This window comes from Plodia interpunctella, chromosome 25 (assembly GCF_027563975.2).
Source record: "Plodia interpunctella isolate USDA-ARS_2022_Savannah chromosome 25, ilPloInte3.2, whole genome shotgun sequence".
NCBI classification, from domain to species: domain Eukaryota; kingdom Metazoa; phylum Arthropoda; class Insecta; order Lepidoptera; family Pyralidae; genus Plodia; species Plodia interpunctella.
The window spans coordinates 6026390-6044602 of NC_071318.1; the positions used below are offsets into that span (position 1 = coordinate 6026390).

The 18213-nt window shown below is 34.4% G+C and overlaps 1 protein-coding gene across 1 annotated transcript in view; it reads left to right on the plus strand.

Annotated features, from left to right (window-relative positions):
• The first annotated feature begins 1288 nt into the window (after positions 1 to 1288).
• The window catches only part of Lrt (Leucine-rich tendon-specific protein), a 97211-nt gene continuing 80286 nt past the window's right edge, over positions 1289 to 18213 (plus strand). The window contains exon 1 of the mRNA XM_053764084.1: positions 1289 to 1720. The gene's annotated coding sequence lies outside the window, so the exon portion shown is untranslated. The remainder of the gene's footprint in view (positions 1721 to 18213) is intronic.

Here is an 18213-nt window from a genome sequence, read left to right on the forward strand (position 1 = left end):
ATAGGTACATATTTAACCTAATTCTATTACCGGGTCATCAAGAACTGTTGATATTTATCGATAGGTACTTACCATTAAATTACCACAGTAATTTAATAAAAGTGCACGCTTGGTAAATACATATTAGACATTATGTGTCTCACTTTAATAGTAAGGAAGTTTCATACAAACTTACACTCCTTACTTCTCCCCTTTTGGGATAAAAAGCCTATATTCTAATCCAGACCACAATCGATCTCTGTGCCGAATTTCATTCAGATCCGTTCAGTAGATTTTGTGTGATGCGCGCATAAACATACAAACAGACAGACAGACAACAATTCTAAAAAAAATGTTTTGGCTTCTAGTAACCCTAAATAGACCCTCCATTTATTTTTCGTAAATATCACCTATGTACAGACAGTCCAGTTACAGTTTTATTATAAGTATAGAAGATATAGAAGATTTGTTGATAAATCTATCAAGATCCTTTAGACCAAAGCTTATCATTCCTTTTTGTAAATTTGTCAAAACAAGGGAGTAAACATTTTTTGATTCACACGTTTTTAAAATTTAAGTTAATTTTAAACCAAACTTAGGTAGGACCAAGTCTCTAGTGTCAACATCTAAAACTAGGTGAGTACTTTCCTAAATATAGATAGGTATTTATTTATCTTTTATGGGTTAAAATTTGTTCAAATATTGTGAGTAGGTACCTAAGTACCAACAAAAGCGTTAAAATCGCAGAAGCTCTGTGAAACTAGGTCCTTCGCACACAGAACTAAATCAAGTTAATTGCCTTGTTAACTAAGTGCAAGCTGCGCCTTATCTCTGCTAATTAACAGCTAAACCCGCCTAAAAATGACGCTTTAACTCTCGAGTTAAGGCGTCGCGTGAGCGCTCATTAGACATCCAACGAATTCATTACCGATCTTATGGAGAAACTCACTGTACAATGATCTTTTCTGTACAACAATAAACCAAATAAACTTGACACCACACACACCCTTTGTTACCTCAAAAAGTCGTAATCGATATAATATCGATACGGGACGAGGAATGCCAACTTATACTGGGCACATCCCTAGCTCTTTCCTGCACTGAACAGCAAAAAGTCGAAACGTGTGGGACTGCAGAGGAACCCGTTTCTCCATACAAGGTTCTGTACGCCAAGCAACCACCACATAATATTGTTAGCTGCCGATAGCTTTTTATGTCGAATGCATTATTCGATATCATTTAAAATTCTAACATAAGCTTATAAAGAAAGCCTGCCATTTTCATGTCGGGTTTCGCTGCAGCCAGTCGTTTTGGAAATCGAGTAGGCCGAAAGAACAGAGTTAAGCGTTTTATGTATTACGCAAATCATTTCGGGTGCTCGCCAGCCGGCTCTGCGCCCACGCGCCAAAAATCGCGGGGGCGCGTCGAGGCTTCTACGCGTGCTTAAACTAAAACGCGCGCGCAGACCGCATGATACACACGCCTCGATAAAAAAACCTAATAAAAAAAGTACGAAAAAAAAAAAACAAAACAAAATCTCGCGCGTAAAAAGTGTAGTGATTCGAATTTCGAAATTTGAATATTACTGCCAGTGTTGCGTTACCATAGACTTATCGATGGCCGATTTAGTTTATGAATGAAGTGTAAAAGGAAGTGACGTCATGAATAGTGTTGTGACTGTGCCAAGTTTAGTCGAACGGGCGCCGATTTGTTGACAATGAGTGGACATTAGAGCGGAAAGGTGAGTGGAAACGTAATGACTGTAACTATTTACTCGCTTGCTGTTAGTTTGTTTAATGCCGCCATCGAATACCATTCAGAGGCAGTAATGTATGCAAACATTCCAATAATGAACTTTGGTCATATATATTCACAGAGTTTGTATAGGTTAACGGTTCGTGACACTATGAATGGAAACCGACTACTTTCATGTAAGTTTATAGAAGAATATAAGAGGACATTTAACTAATTGTGTAGGTTGGTTATAATGTTCCGCAACCGTGAATGAAATAAGTTATTGACTATTACAGTTATGGCAGAATAATCTATATATATCATCACGTTGTTAAAAAATACCTATCATTATGTACCTATTTCTAGTCCGATCATAATGAAACATTTTTATTTTCTGATTTCCAATATAAAGAAAAATTGCTTCTTGAAGAGTTTTATTATATATTTATATTTATATTTAAAAAATGGTAAGCCCTTCTGGCATAATAGGCACCAACACTGTTTGAATGCGTTTCTTTCGGCATTTCTTCTCAGCAGTGGTCGTTCCGAAATGCTAGTAGTTTGTAGCTTTGGTAAACATCATTTAATTTAGAATATGACGTGAAAAAGTGCCTGTGAAGGCCTAATTTCTGAATAAATGATTTGATTTTGAAGAGATTTTTTAAATAGCTAAACTATAATAATTGAAAATTATATTCGTAATATACATATATTTTTATCCGAAAACAATTATTCTGCGTAGGTACACAAATAATAAACGCAGTTGCAAAAGCGATGAATGTTAAAATGGAAACGATTAATTGTAATGAAACAAAACAAATATTTGATGTACCTAGGTATCGTGAATGAGGTTAATGGGTTATTTTCATTACTATTCCTCGCAATTCTTTTAAATGAAAAAAAAAAACTCATAAATAATTAAAAAAACATTTTAATCCACTTGGTACTTAGCAACTATTCAATTACACATTTCGGTTCTTTCATTACGTTTTTTTTTAAATTCGTAATTTATTTTAAAATTAGGTAACTATTCATGCTGCGTCTTGCGCTTTTGCTTTATCCACGACACAATAATCATACAATAACTATATTTGTTACTAGATGTTGCCCGGGGCTTCGCTCCCGCGGGAATTTTGAGGTAAAATAACTATAGCATGTACTGTAATGTACCTTTCTAATGGTGAAGGAATTTTTGAAATCGGTTCGATAGTTAGTTCCAAAGATTACTCGCCTCAAACATACAAACTCACAAACCTACCACTTTATAATAATAGTATAGAAAACAATTGTATTGTGTGTTTTTATATAAATAGTTTATTTATATAAATAATTTTAACAAATATGGTTCAAAAACTTATCATTAGATAAGTAAGTATAGTACCTATATTGAAATTTTTCGATAATTACTTACATATTTTGCTGACCATATCCTGCAAGACACTGATTGCGTAGGTATCAAATAAAATTATGATTCTAGCATTGCCGCATCGAAGTATAGTCGATTAATCGACAACAATATTACAAAACAATTTAGATACCTTTTAAATAAAATAAACTTCTTATAATAAAACCATTTAAATAAATGATTTTCGCAGGTTCTGTCTTATTGTAGGTATTTATGACAATCCTGCTTTTTAAGAAAATGCTTTTCGATATAATTAAACCCGTTTTGTTGCATATGCGACCATTTGGTCGGCGCGTGGGTGAAAATAATAGAGCGAACGAGACGACGACATTTCGAAATTCGAAATTGTGCGCTCAGCATAAACAACAATAATTTTACACACAAATATTTAATAAATAAACTCTTAAAGTCTACACAATAAAGTCTAAAATCGAACAGGTTTTCGTTCGAGAATTACATATTTGAATTTGTAATCGCACCACTGGAAACGAATGCCGGAACGATGTAGGATTTGAATAAACTTAGCATACAATGAGGCGTGTGAACTGATGCACGAAAGATTTTAACGTATGAACTCAGAAATGGTTATTGAATATGTAGATACGATTTGCAGGTTAAGTCGGCTGAAACGAGTATGGTGAACAGCTGATTCACGGAAAGGAATTGGCGTTTTGATCCGTGGCATTTTCATTCCATTCCATCACCTACGAGTACAAATTCGCTTATTTTAATATTAAGTGTTATCATGTTCAACAAAATCTCATACCTAATATATTAATAATCATCATATCGAGTGTGTTATTGCTAACAGTGGTGTCAGATTTTATTCAAGTCGTCTAAAGACATGACTTTTACGACTACTTACCGCCATCTAGCGGCAGATAGTCGCATACACATTAGGGAACTAAACTGTCCGCCAGTGTGCAGGTTTCTTCACAATGTTTTCCTTCACCGGAAGCAAGTAGTTGTCTATGAAAACTACTATATATGAGTCAGATTGGTATACAAACTCGGATAGGATACGAACCCGAGGCCTTTGAATCCACAGGCCTTTACCATTACACCACCACCGCTTCTATAATGCACATAATAATATTAAGTACTTAACAGATTATTGTACACGCTAATCTCCGGGGCTACTGGACGGATTTGATTGAAACTTTTTTGTTGTTTAGCTATGAAGCCGATGCAATGAAACATATAGGGTACTAGATATAGCACGGGGCTTCGCTCCCGTGGGAATTTGAGATAAAATATAGCAGCTATAGGAGCCTTTCTAATGGTGAAAGAATTTTTGAAATCGGTTCGGTAGTTTCGGAGATAACCAGTCTCAAACATACAAACTCACAAACACTAACCTCTTTATAATAATAGCATAGATAAATATTTAAACAGGAACAGCTTATTCCTTACTCTAAAGGAATACATATCGAAATGACGCTTTAGCAAAAGTGGTATCAGACTGACAAGCAATATTTATTGAGTTATAAAAATTGAACATCTGGAATAACTGATGTGGAACACAAAGAAACCAGCGACACAATAAGATATGTATAAATAAATTACGCCTTAGCAGAAGTTGTTCAGTCTGATGAGCATTTACTGTTGAGGCACGGACGTTTGAAGGCGTAAATAAAAGAAATATATTTATTTTGTCTATGTGTTGAGGTATAAAAATCGAAAATGTTTTCAACATTTGATGTAGTGGAATATCAAACAGACCAGCTAGGTACACTATAACTACGGCAAAATTTGGTCTGCGTAATAAGTATTTTTACTTATTTTGTAGTTTAAGATTACGTTTTATGTTACACAATAATATAAGCTGGGAAAACGTCTCTGTCGCAAAATGTCGATTGGTTGCAAAACGGTACTTCCACGTGGTGAAGGCAGTAACACAGTTTAGGCTTGATTTTCGATGATGGCGGATTATATACTATATATAATCTATACTATTATTATAAAAGGTAAGCGTTTGTGAGTTTGGGGAGGGTAATCTCCGAAACTACCGAACCGATTTCAAAAGTTCTTTCACCATCAGAAAAGTACATTATTCAAGATTGCTATAGCTTATATTTTATCTCAAAATTCCCACGGGATCGATGGCCCGGGCAACATCTAGTCTTAGATAAAATCCGTCCAACTTGTTTGGCATTAACTAATTAACAAATATCCTCACTTTCGTATTTATAATTCACTGGAGTCACAAAGTTTAAGCCAGACAGTTTTTTTTAATGAATTCTGTGTGTTACATAAACTCGTTTTTAACCTTTTAAATGCGATAAAACATCAGCTCGTCGGGTTATATTTGAATTTTTATTGTGTTAAGATGTCCTTGCGATACTATTGTCACAAATATATTGTGCCATCTCACTCAATAGACGGGTTTACGCCCGGTTTCTGTACAGTTTTTTTCCCAAAAAGTCGTGCGCTAACGAGTTACATAGCCAGACTGTTTGAAGAAGCTGGGCAAATACTTGGCGTAAATCAAACTCTGCCTATCCCATTCAAATATTTTTAATGCCATTTATATCTAATTTCAACGGCTGTTGTCAAAAATTACATTACAAGTAGGATTGTTCAAGGTTTTAAAAAAAAATCATTGTTGTTGAGTCAATATTTTTGTTTAAGGTACTATTATAAGTACATTAATAAGGTATAAAATATATATTATCATCACTATACATGGTGTAAAACGAAGTCGCTTCCCGCTGTCTGTCGCTGTCCCGTTGTAAAATTACGAAATGGATTCTGAAGAGAGTTTTTTTTAACAAATATTTTGAACAGAATTTGTTATGTCAATTTGAGGAGTTTCCTTGACGGAGATGATATTGGTCCAGCCCATAATATACATCTATGGTCCATTGGTCCATATAAAAAATCCATTGAATGTGCCAATGAAAAATGTATTGAATAAAAAAATAATGTTTTATTTTTATTAAAATAATGTTTAATTATTGTATTTTCAGCCAATAAAACCATAATAATCACATACAGTACAGTAGTAGGTAGTTTTAAATACATCTTTAGTTAAATCAATAACTAAGTTTACTCAATCAACATGTTTGGTGCCTAATCAAGTCCTATTTCGACCCTAATTGTATTCTATAATATGGTAATATGGTATCTGACACCGAAAAACACAAAGGCTGTAATAATAATACTTTTAGCCAATTAAAAAATAAAGAAGGTAACTTTATGATAATTATTTTAAAAAATAATAATCACTACTAAACCATTACCTAGGTACATATAGTATGGCAAGTAACCATACTAAAAGAATGAATACCTATTAGAATTTGCGTTGGGATACGAACCCAGCTAAGATTTTAGATTTTGGTCCTCTAAAAATGCTCTTCACATTGTTCATTTCATATGCAACCATTCCTTTGTTTTATTTTTAATTCCATTTTTATTCTGTTACGATAACAACTCCAACTTTGAATTTCAGAATGGAATTTTAAAATTCAAATATCCGAAACACGGACGCGAATCACATTTTTACCAACCTTTCACGGAATAACACCCAGTAGATTGGCCAAATAATAAAAGATCCATCATTTTTGCAATTTTCGCTTTGTTTATAACACAGGCAGATAGCATTAGGTTATTACAGTCTACAGAAAGTTATGTTATCCTGTATAGACCTTATGCGGTGGTTATTAGAGCGAATTTAGGTAGGTTGTTGTCTGTACATGATTTACGATCTGTGTAATTCCATATGAAAATTATTATGGGGTAACGCATTTGAATTTTATTGTTGCCCTTTGTTTTTGTTTAATTTAAACCTCAGCCTTTGATCAGATGAGCTTGCAAATAAGTACTTTTATGAATGAGAACATAAAATAGTTTTTGCTATTACTAATAATTTTTAATTGGCTTTTAATTAGAGCTCTCAGTCGCCTCCCTTTTACTAAACACTAAGTGTCTTAGTTTATTGTCGTTCGCTTAATTTTAACATGTACATAATAAGACGCATAATTATTATCAGTTGACGTCTTTGGGGAAAAGGCTGCGGTGAAGTTTGTTGCGCTGCTTCTTTTTCACCTGCGTTTTGGAAGTCGGCAGTAGACTTGGTTTTAAGAAATTTTTTGACGTCAATAAGTGTTGTACAGTCAACAGCACATCAATCTACCCAAATTTATTGCAAACTCGCCGCTATTGCCGCTCCATAGAGGTTAATGCGGGGTAACTTGATGTGCTGTTGACTGTACATATATCACCCAAGTTGAATAAAATAAGTGTGGCTTGTGTTTCCGCCCTAAAACATTATCAAACCATATCTCACGGATGTCGTACGATGCGATTAAGGGAAACAGGCTAGGCAGCTGATCAGCAGGCATCAATAGCATTCCCATTAAGGGTTGACATCAGGCAGACGCCTGATGTCAACCCTTATAAGTAACTAAAAGTAAGGTTATACATATAGATGACAAATAGTAATACATCTGTCTCTGTCGCTCTTATTTCGAATGTGTTGGTTCATTCTAATGGAATAAGGATCATTCTATGTAAAATGTATAAATATTATATTACATACATACATTATAAATGTATAAACATTATATTACATACATACATTATAAATGTATAAACATTATATTACATACATACATTATAAATGTATAAACATTATATTACATACATACATTATAAATGTATAAACATTATATTACATACATACATTATAAATGTATAAACATTATATTACATACATACATTATAAATGTATAAACATTATATTACATACATACATTATAAATGTATAAACATTATATTACATACATACATTATAAATGTATAAACATTATATTACATACATACATTATAAATGTATAAACATTATATGACATACATACATTATAAATGTATAAACATTATATTACATACATACATTATAAATGTATAAACATTATATTACATACATACATTATAAATGTATAAACATTATATTACATACATACATTATAAATGTATAAACATTATATTACATACATACATTATAAATGTATAAACATTATATTACATACATACATTATAAATGTATAAACATTATATTACATACATACATTATAAATGTATAAATATTATAAGCCTGAAAGTTCGATTAAAGTTAACTTGAAAATTTAGAAGTTTGAAAGTTTGTTTGAAAACTTGAAAGTTTAGAAGTCCACCAGATTCTGAACAAAACATAACCTTTTAACAAAGTTATCGTAGATGAAAGGTCATAGTAGGTATGTTCTGCCTGCAGTGTACCAGAAAAGTTTCTAAACGGATTCCTGTCAACTCGTTTTGTGGGCGGCCCCAACCTCGCCACACGCTGGCCCACGCAACGCCACGGAATTTAGGATTAATAATGGATCTAGTAAATGATATTGGACTGGGCCAACGCGCCACCATTACATCTGTATCAATTTTTTTTAATTTATTGTCATTATTTAACGTTATTAAAAAAAAAAGTCAGATATTCATATAGGATTCTAAGACTTACCAACTTGCGTCCTTAGTGCTATAGTTCTCTGAAAAAAGATAACTTTCATCTAATTTAACAATTGGAACACATTTTCTATATTTTCTTGAAGAAAAAATAGAAAAGCGAGGGCTCTGAGTCTGTGGCTCCGGCGAAAGAAGAAAAGGTTTTAAGAACATCACTAACTTGTGCCTATCACTAAATGACAAGCGACGACAGCGCGACAAAAATGAATTAAGATTCTCTCTCGTCCCTGCGTTTAACGTTCGCTTGCGCGCTCAATTTGCCATTTCCATTAAACAAGTAAAATTAATGTACAATTCCGGGATCTAATACAATAAACGTCTTCACCATGTCATCTTTTTAATTCATCCACTTGAGCATCTCGTGTCCAGCCCCGAACACCATGAACACATAACTTCTAGATTTACCTCTGTGACAGGAATATGCTCAGACGATAGAGGCCGCGTTGAATTTTTCCGTTTAACCACACCATACCTAATCGATGATTGCATAAACCATCAGGATATCACCAAATAAAACAAGTATGTAATGAGATCATAACAGCTATCGATTAATGACTAACCTTTAAACCGCAGACATCTGACTTCCAATGTGAGCAAAAATTGTCTGTAAGCAAATGTTATGTAGGCTCCAATCATGTATGTAGGTTCAATTTATATTTGCCTAGTGTAAATAATGAAACATACAAAAAAAGTGCATTTATTAATGGAATAAAAGTTTTTAACTATCTACCAATAGATATTAAATCTATTTCTAATTGCCAACAAACTAAAAAAATGGCTTTTACAACAAGTATTCTATGATATAAATGAGTATTTTAATTACGATACTAAAAAACAATAAAAAATTAAGATTTCTATGGTTATATGTAAATGTAATTTTATTAAAATTAAGATAATACTATAATAATATAATAAATTGATAACTTTGTTATTGAAAAATATTGCACGCGTGAAAGGGCAATCTGTTGAAACTCTTACTTATATTTACCATTCTTGTATGTATGTAACATGTACACAGATTTTGCAATAAATGTTTTTGACTTTTACTTTGACATTGACACTATCGCTGAACAATGACAGATAGCGACGCGAATGCGAATACAATCGATAGAATCGATGTTGTGTATCTACATCCATAACACAAGTCTCGAACTTACTTTGGGGCTAGCTCAATCTGTGTGATTTGTACCTAATGTATTTATTTCTTTATTATTTATTTACTATTTGCAAAATCAGATCATTTGTTCAAACATTAGACCTTCATAGGTCACTTTTTCATGTGATATTCTAAATTAAATATTATTTATCAAAGCTACTAACTACATGCTTACCTAACACATACATATCCTTACAAACTTTCGCATTTTTTTTCTCAGTAATTTGAATTTGAATTGTGATCGAATGCTAATGAAAACTTATAATATCCTTACGTATTATAACACAAAGTCCACAGCCGCGTCTGTCTGTCTGTTCACGATAAACTAAAAAACTGATGCATGCATTTTCATGCGGTTTTCACCAATAGATAGTGTGATTCCAAAGGAAGGTTTAGGTGTATAATCTATTATGTTGTATAATCTCTTATATTTTTTTATACGAGCGAAGCCGGGACGGGCCAGTATATCTACAAGAGATCGAGCTTATATTCAGTTCCCCCCGGCATCTATTCACGAGCTGACGCATGGTTCAGCCATCGCGAAGTTCAACCACATTAGAGGGAACCTGCCAATGAATACTATCGATACTATTGCTTTTTCTCAAACTATCGATAATCTATCGAAACCCTATCGACAGTTGACTATCGAACGGCAACAGTATACCGGATACAACCGGTTAATGGTCGATCGATCTTGTCAGATAAATTTGTCCACATACATTGATGGATCGTCTCTCCGCGCATAATAGTTTATCCAATACATCTCACTATTTTGCAAGTTTTTTATTTAACTCGAAATGTATCTATCTCTCTCTCACATCTGAGCGTTTTCTCGGTTGCCGATGAGCGTCGGTCACAGAGGTGGGTGAATTTCGGGACCGTTTGAACATGGCGTGTAGCGTTTTATTAGTGTCGCACATTTAAAAAAATAAAGAATCTTTTTTTTTCAGTTAAACATTTGTAAAATTAACATTGTAGTCAGTACTTTACTTATTTTTAAAATAGGATGATTACTGTGTAGGGTACAATTTAATAAACACAAATGACAGCACGCGCGGGAGTTTAAAACGCTCGTGAAATTCACCCAGGTGGGTGAATTTCACGACTGTTTGAACGCGGCGTGTAGCGTTTCATTAGTGTAGCATATTTTATTTAAATAATGAATCATTTTTCTAAAATTAAACATTTATAAAATTACCATTGCACCAGTGCTTTACTTATTTATAAAATAGGATAATTAAATTGATCACTGTGTATGGTACAATTTAATAAACACCAATGAGAGCCCGCGGCGGCGTTCATGAAATTCACCCAGGTACGCTTTTGTACTTGCAATATATCTTGCAACTAAATTTTGTAGCAGATATCTTTCAGATTGATATGAAATTTTGATGACAAACATAGATAAATATGTATAAAATAGATTTAATGTCATAGCAGCCCGGTTCGTGTGAACAAACCATGTATGAACTTTACGTAGTTTACATTTCCGCCGTCAATCTAATTTACTACGCGTCTGTGTCAAATTAAAATTCAAAATTCTTTATTCAATTTAGGATGATATACATCACTTATTGAGGTCAAAAAATTACTTAAACTAAGTCTACTGCCGGCTTCCAAAGCGCAAGTGAAGAAGAAGCGGCGCAACAAATTTTCAGAATTTTGAATTTGAATATGCACGACTTTATAGTGCACACTGAATCGGCTCCCGACGAGGGAACATGCCAACGGCTTACTCGTGGCACGACGTGATAATTTTTTGTTATGACCTGGGTGGCCCCTTGTGCCTGGTACTGTAGTTAAGCCGTATTTTAATCTAGACTTTAAAAGATCGGTTTAGTCATTTTAATGTTATTGACGTGGCTTTAATAAGTCGATTGAAAGGAAAACTTCACAGTATTTTAAGTGCGTTTGCTCAACCTAAATAGCTATAGCAAGTAGGCTAATTTACACATACTAATTGTCGGGCAGAGCCGCGTGGGCGAGTGAGTCAGCCTCCATCTATCATACTTAGAGGAAAAGGGCTCTATGAATGTGTTTGAAAATTTATGCCTCACTAGCTTGTACCCGCGGCTTCGAAATAAATAAGAATAAATAAATAAATATGTATATTAGGACAAATCACACAGATTGAGCTAGCCCCAAAGTAAGTTCGAGACTTGTGTTATGGGATACTAACTCAACGATACTATATTTTATAACAAATACATATATATAGATAAACGTCCAAGACCCGGGCCAATCAGAAAAAGATCATTTTCCTTCATGACCCGACCGGGGATCGAACCCGGGACCTCGCGGTTCAGTGGCAAGTACTTTACCACTGCAAAGAAAAGGTGACAGATAGACAAACTTTCGAATTTTAATATTAAGTAGTATGGGTTGTGTAACCTCTGACATACAGAAAGACAGTCTAAACTAAATTATATAATTACTAGAGGTTCATCCCGGCTTCGCTCGGGTAAGACCTTAAAAAAAGCCTATGTTACTCCTGAACGATTCGTCTATCTCTTTGCTAAATTTCATCAAAACAGGTATAGAAATATTTCCATTTATTCCCAAACAAAAACACAAATATTTTCTCTTTATAATATCAGTATGGATATTATAAAGAGATTTTTACTCAAGTAATATTTTCTTTGACCTCATCTAATTTAGGGTCGACGCGATAAACGACCTATGTATGTACCTTTAAATCAAAAACGATTGTAGAAAAACCCGTGAAAGCAACGACCAAGCTTTGTTTTACCGCGTCCCTATTTCAGAACAAAAGTTGTCCTCAATAGCCATTTAACCAGCGATACACTGAGCTTTCCTAAGCTGCCAGGTTTCAGCCTGAAAAGGCCGAAATTGGACAGGAAAAAGTATTTTGTACTTCACGAGATTTTCGCAGAAATAGGTGTTAAAGAAAGATAGAAATCTTTCTGGCATCTTAAAGAAGTTGAATGGCTAAACACAAACTGCGACACAATAGGTATATTGTGGATTTTGTAATTCATTGACTTATAATGTGATATTCTTATATTTTAATTTAATTTGTATTTTAAATTGCAATGCCAGATAGGGTTTACATTGTGCCTAGATTATAATGACTGAGGTGACTAAGTTACTGAATTACCTTACTGTACATTGTAAAAAGCAATAAATGATTTGAATTGAATGAATTGATGTAGATAAAAGACAGACTTATTATGTTATTCATAATAAAGATAACATACAAAGATAAATATAAATTTATACATTTATATCCCAGTAAGTATATCTTATTTCTGTCAGAATTTCGGGAAGTCGCTATAATAACTTCAGCTTTCGATTGCAATGCATTTATTGTATTAGCAAGACCTGATGGTCTTGTAGTGAAGACCAGGATCGGCTCCCAACGAGAACTTTTTTATTTTTTATTTTATTTTATTTTATTTCACATATAAAGAACAAATATATATATAGTACATAATATAAGAACACTGACAAAAACCACAGAGGTTTGTCCTCAACAGTTTACAGCACGGACATGATATTTTGTTGCGTTGTTTGAAACATGATCTCTCTGACGACCATAAATAAATAAATAAATAAATAAATATATTAGGACAAATCACACAGATTGAGCTAGCCCCAAAGTAAGTTCGAGACTTGTGTTATGGGATACTAACTCAACGATACTATATTTTATAACAAATATATATATAGATAAACATCCAAGACCCGGGCCAATCAGAAAAAGATCATTTTTCCATCATGACCCGACCGGGGATCGAACCCGGGACCTCTCGGTTCAGAGGCAAGCACTTTACCACTGCGACATGAATTTAGTAAGTACTTCGGCACCTACTAATTCCATGCATGACGCCAAAAAAGGTAAAGTAAGGTTTTTTGAAAAGTCATTTTTCACATTGTGTCAAAAATTACATTTTAAAAAACGTTATTTCGGTTTATTAGGTGATTATGCTCGACCGCCACCGCAGGGAAGATCTTCCCGCCAGGCTAGGCGTTGCGCCTGGGGAACCGCACGCGACAGACGGTGTCATGTCAGAGGTTGTATTTATGCTTCCAATCGAAAACGCACTGTCTGCGCGGTCTAGGCTTGTTAGCTGTCCATAGTGAGTCGACCGTCGTGCCATCTGTCCGTAGTGTCCCGGATCACTTGTGTAGCTTGTTATTCGTTGCGTTTGGTCGGCTTTTTACATCTGCGCCGTTGTGCATGTGGCGTGGTAAATGTCGCCACACCAGTTTCAATTGGAAGCTTATTGTTTTGCCTCATGCTGTCAACGTCAAATGTTGCAATGTGAGATAGGAACAAAATATTTAACTATTATAGACTGAACCGTGTTGCAATATTGATATTATTACATTTCATATAAAAGTACCGTGTAAATCTCAAGCTTGACGTTGGCAAAATCATCGTTTTGGCGAACGATGACACATAAAAAAAAAACTATTATGCGTTTAACCCTGGTTTTAATCAGTCAAGTATCGGTCGGACTATTGCCCGTAGGTGGCGTCACTGTATTTTTGCGCCTCGCGGGAGCACAGTTGATTGGATGCATACAGGAGATAACACAGAGTTACTGGTTATAACGCTGTAAATATGATTAAGGGAGAGCACACGTGTTGAGCTGAAGCGGTGGTGGTCGAGTGGTCACTTGTGGTCAGAACATCTAGGTTACTTTGTATCAGGTCAGGCATGTACTCCGACGAATGAGGCCAACGATGTATTAAAAAGTAATTGACTGTTGTGGAAAGGACGTCTGCAGTAAAACGTATTAATCTACACATTGAACTGTAACCACAAATACTGTATTTTTGTGTCTTGGCTTTTCCACGAGTATCTTCCACTGATGAGAATTCTTCCAGTACCTATTTAAATTTAAAAAAGCTTCTTTAAGATCTTTAGCATTATCCGCCACGCTAAGATGTTAAATGTTGTTACATTAATTATGATAATTTGGAAGCAGAAGCAGTAGAATATAATGTTAGGTTTAACTTCAGCCCATCATAACATTTCCCTCATATAGCCTGGCCCTTATAGCCGTGATATCCCGTACTCGGTCATAATAGCATGCACGCTAAAACTTAAAAGCTTTTGCGGATAATCTCGTCGTTAATTATTTGGTGTGCCTTCGTGGAGAAATACAGGCTGGGACAACCCTGGCTTTGTAAGATAAGGGTTTTTAAAGACTAGGTTACCCTAGCCGCTTTCTCTATGTCTCGTCTGAGCGTTTTTCAGGTTACTTCATCAGCCATTGAGCGTCAAGCCCAGAGGCCGTTGTCCTACTTTCTCGTCTCCACTTCACATGGCAACACTAGTTGTCGGACAACTAGTGTTGCCATCAAGCCAGAACTTTTTTTCGCTAAGGACTTTGTATGCGTGCAAAAGTTTAGGAAACACCGCCGAAGGAAGTTTATTCCATAGACACAGGCACAGGTAGATATTATTTTGTAAGCAATTATAACCAAAAACATCTATCGAGTTGCTCTGGCGCTGCATCGCAGGCCACGATCGCATACAACACCCACAAATTCAACAATAAAACGTTTCATTTTACGAGTTTTTCGTGTATAATATATTGTCACCGGCGTACATAGAAGCCCACACAGTTTTTATGGTCGTGCAAATAAATATCTTTCGTTACTCCCACCGGAATGTTAGAGTTTCAAAATATTTACGTTTTTTAAATGCGCGATTTAACTGTGGTAATGGATAAACGAGTATTCAAATTTGACTACAAAACTTACCTGTTAGATCAAGGAATAAATTTTGACAAGACTGGCACATATTGGCATACATTTTGTAAATATTTAATTTGTAAGTTTTTTAGTATAAGTGTAGATAGTTTTAATTTTATTTAAATATCCTAAGATCGTAATGAATATTATAAATGTGAATGTGAAAGCAAATTTGTTACCTCTTCACGCTTTATCAACTAAACCAATCTTTTTGAAATTTTGCACACATATAGTTTGAAGTATGGAGAAGGACATGGGTTACTAATCGTGGAAAAATAACTGTCCAGTTGGAAATTTATGCGGGCGTAGACGCAGGCAAAAGCTAATTAGTCTAAGAAATCAAAACAAAACTAAACAAAAAGTTGATCTAGAAATAAGACTTTCCCAGGCATATTTTTAAATCTTCTAAGTACGTATTCAGCGTGTCGATTAGGCTAATTTTGTGACCAATACAACTCCACCGTAACGGCACTATATATGTGCCGTCATACACGTCTTTCAATGTACAGGTGGTGGAACACTTAGGGCAGGACTTAATTTGTCCCATGGCATGGAAGGAGGCGCCACATTGCCAAGCAATATCAGCGCTATAGACGCACTTGGCTATGTGTTGATTTGATAGATGTCACACCCTTATGAGATATAGACAATAGACAATTATTAGAAAATGGCGTCAGCGGGAAAACATTGCTTGTTAATTATTTTTGTACTTACTTAGTAAATACTAAAGTAAATAACTGTATGACTGTATCGTGATACCAGTTTAATTATTACTATGGGAACTAAGGATGGGACCGTGGTAACACAACCAAGTAAGTACCATGTTTTCTTTGCTACAGACGACTTGTGTCCTTTTCAAATCAAATCTACAAATTATTAACATTTCGAAACGACACCACACTACTATAAATTGACGTGTAAATGTGCAGGTAAAAGGTAGTATATAATATTAAAACAAATGTTGTCTGTTTACCATAGAGTACGCTTGGTCTGTGTTGTCTATGGTTTCGTCACAGTGACATGAAGCCCGCCCACCAGAGTCACAATCGAGTAGTACTGTTAAATTGTAATGAACCGTTTTAATGTTCAAGCAACGAAAAATGTATTCTCTCCAGCTTTTCAGTGCTTCGGATGAGTTATTACATTCAGCACGCCAATAAGAGCTGAATCTTTGTTCATTTAAAACTAGATGTCGCCCGGGGCTTCGCTCCCGTGGGAATTTTGAGATAAAATAAAGCCTATAGCAATCTTGGGTAATGTACCTTTCTAATTGTGAAAGAATTTATTAAATCGGTTCGGTAGTTTGGGAGATTACCCGCCTCAAACATACAAACTCACAAACGATTAAATACCTCTTTATAATAATAGTTTATTCATTTATTTCATAAACAATAAAAAGAAAAAAGGACAGGTCATTTTAACTTTTTTGAACTCAAACTAAACACCTAAATATTACCCGTGAGGGATGTTAAGAGCGCTGGCTGCATTCCCGGGTTTTATAGCGAGGTTCTCTAAGAGAAAAAGCTTTTGATTTTATTCACCACAAAAAAAAAAACAAAAATTTTCTCTAAAAGATTGGTATGGATTTAGCAGTATGAATAAAGTCCTCGCGCACTTCACTTGAATATTATTCCACAGCGGAAAACCGGCCATATTTCAATATCAGCTCTATTTTATTCGCATTAAAATATGAATTTTACAACTTTTAAAGAACCCTACACTTCTATGGCAATGAATAAAACCCGAGTGCTGTAACTGGCGCTCAGGGTTAGGTTGATTTCCACATATAAGCTAAGCTATAAAGCGTTTTTGTAAAAAATCAGTAGAATAAAAACCACTCTTATTTATTATTATAAATAAGAGTGGTTTGCATACGTGATTAGGTGGTGGTGGAGACTACACTTCAATGTACAATTTATCTAACACATATATTATAAATTCAAATTAATTTTCAAAAAAATATTTATTTAACTTTATATAAGTACCACTTATTGACTTCAATCAACAATGTTGACGTTAAAGAAATACTGAAAAATAAATCAACCGACGACTTCCAAAGCGTATTGGTAAAATGTAAACAAAACGTCACGGCAGTCATTTTTCGAAGGCGTCGATTAACAAAATGTGTTTCTTATATTATATGGTCGAGTATAAAGAGCAAGAAGATGCAAGACTTAGATCAACAAAAAAGACACAACATTTGTGTAATTGTATATCTATAAATGAACAGATTTCAAAAATACTTTCAAGTAGAAATTAAAATTTTTTCATAAGCCTATTTTAGTTCCCACATCTGGACAAAGACCTTTTCTTTAAGCTTTCAAAACTGGCGATCTATTACGCGTAGTACTAGTATAGCTTATCGCGCCAATATTATAGCTATATACAACATTTTTGGTGGGAAACTAGCCTAACAATGCATGCATGAGATATCACACGAGTGTTGAGCTATAATATACTTTGTAATGGAGTCTGAGCTTAATCTTAGGTATAGGGTCGGGACTTTTATAGTTTTATGATCTTGCTATTGTACATGTCATAGATTTAGAAGGGCCCGCGACATATCCAAACTAATTCTAATCATTTATTCAGAAATTAGACCTTCACAGGCACTTTTTCACGCAATTTTTATATAAAATAGTAATTTCTCGCAAGTTACAAACTACTGGCATTTCGGAACGACCAATATCAATATCAATGTACTCAAGAATTGACT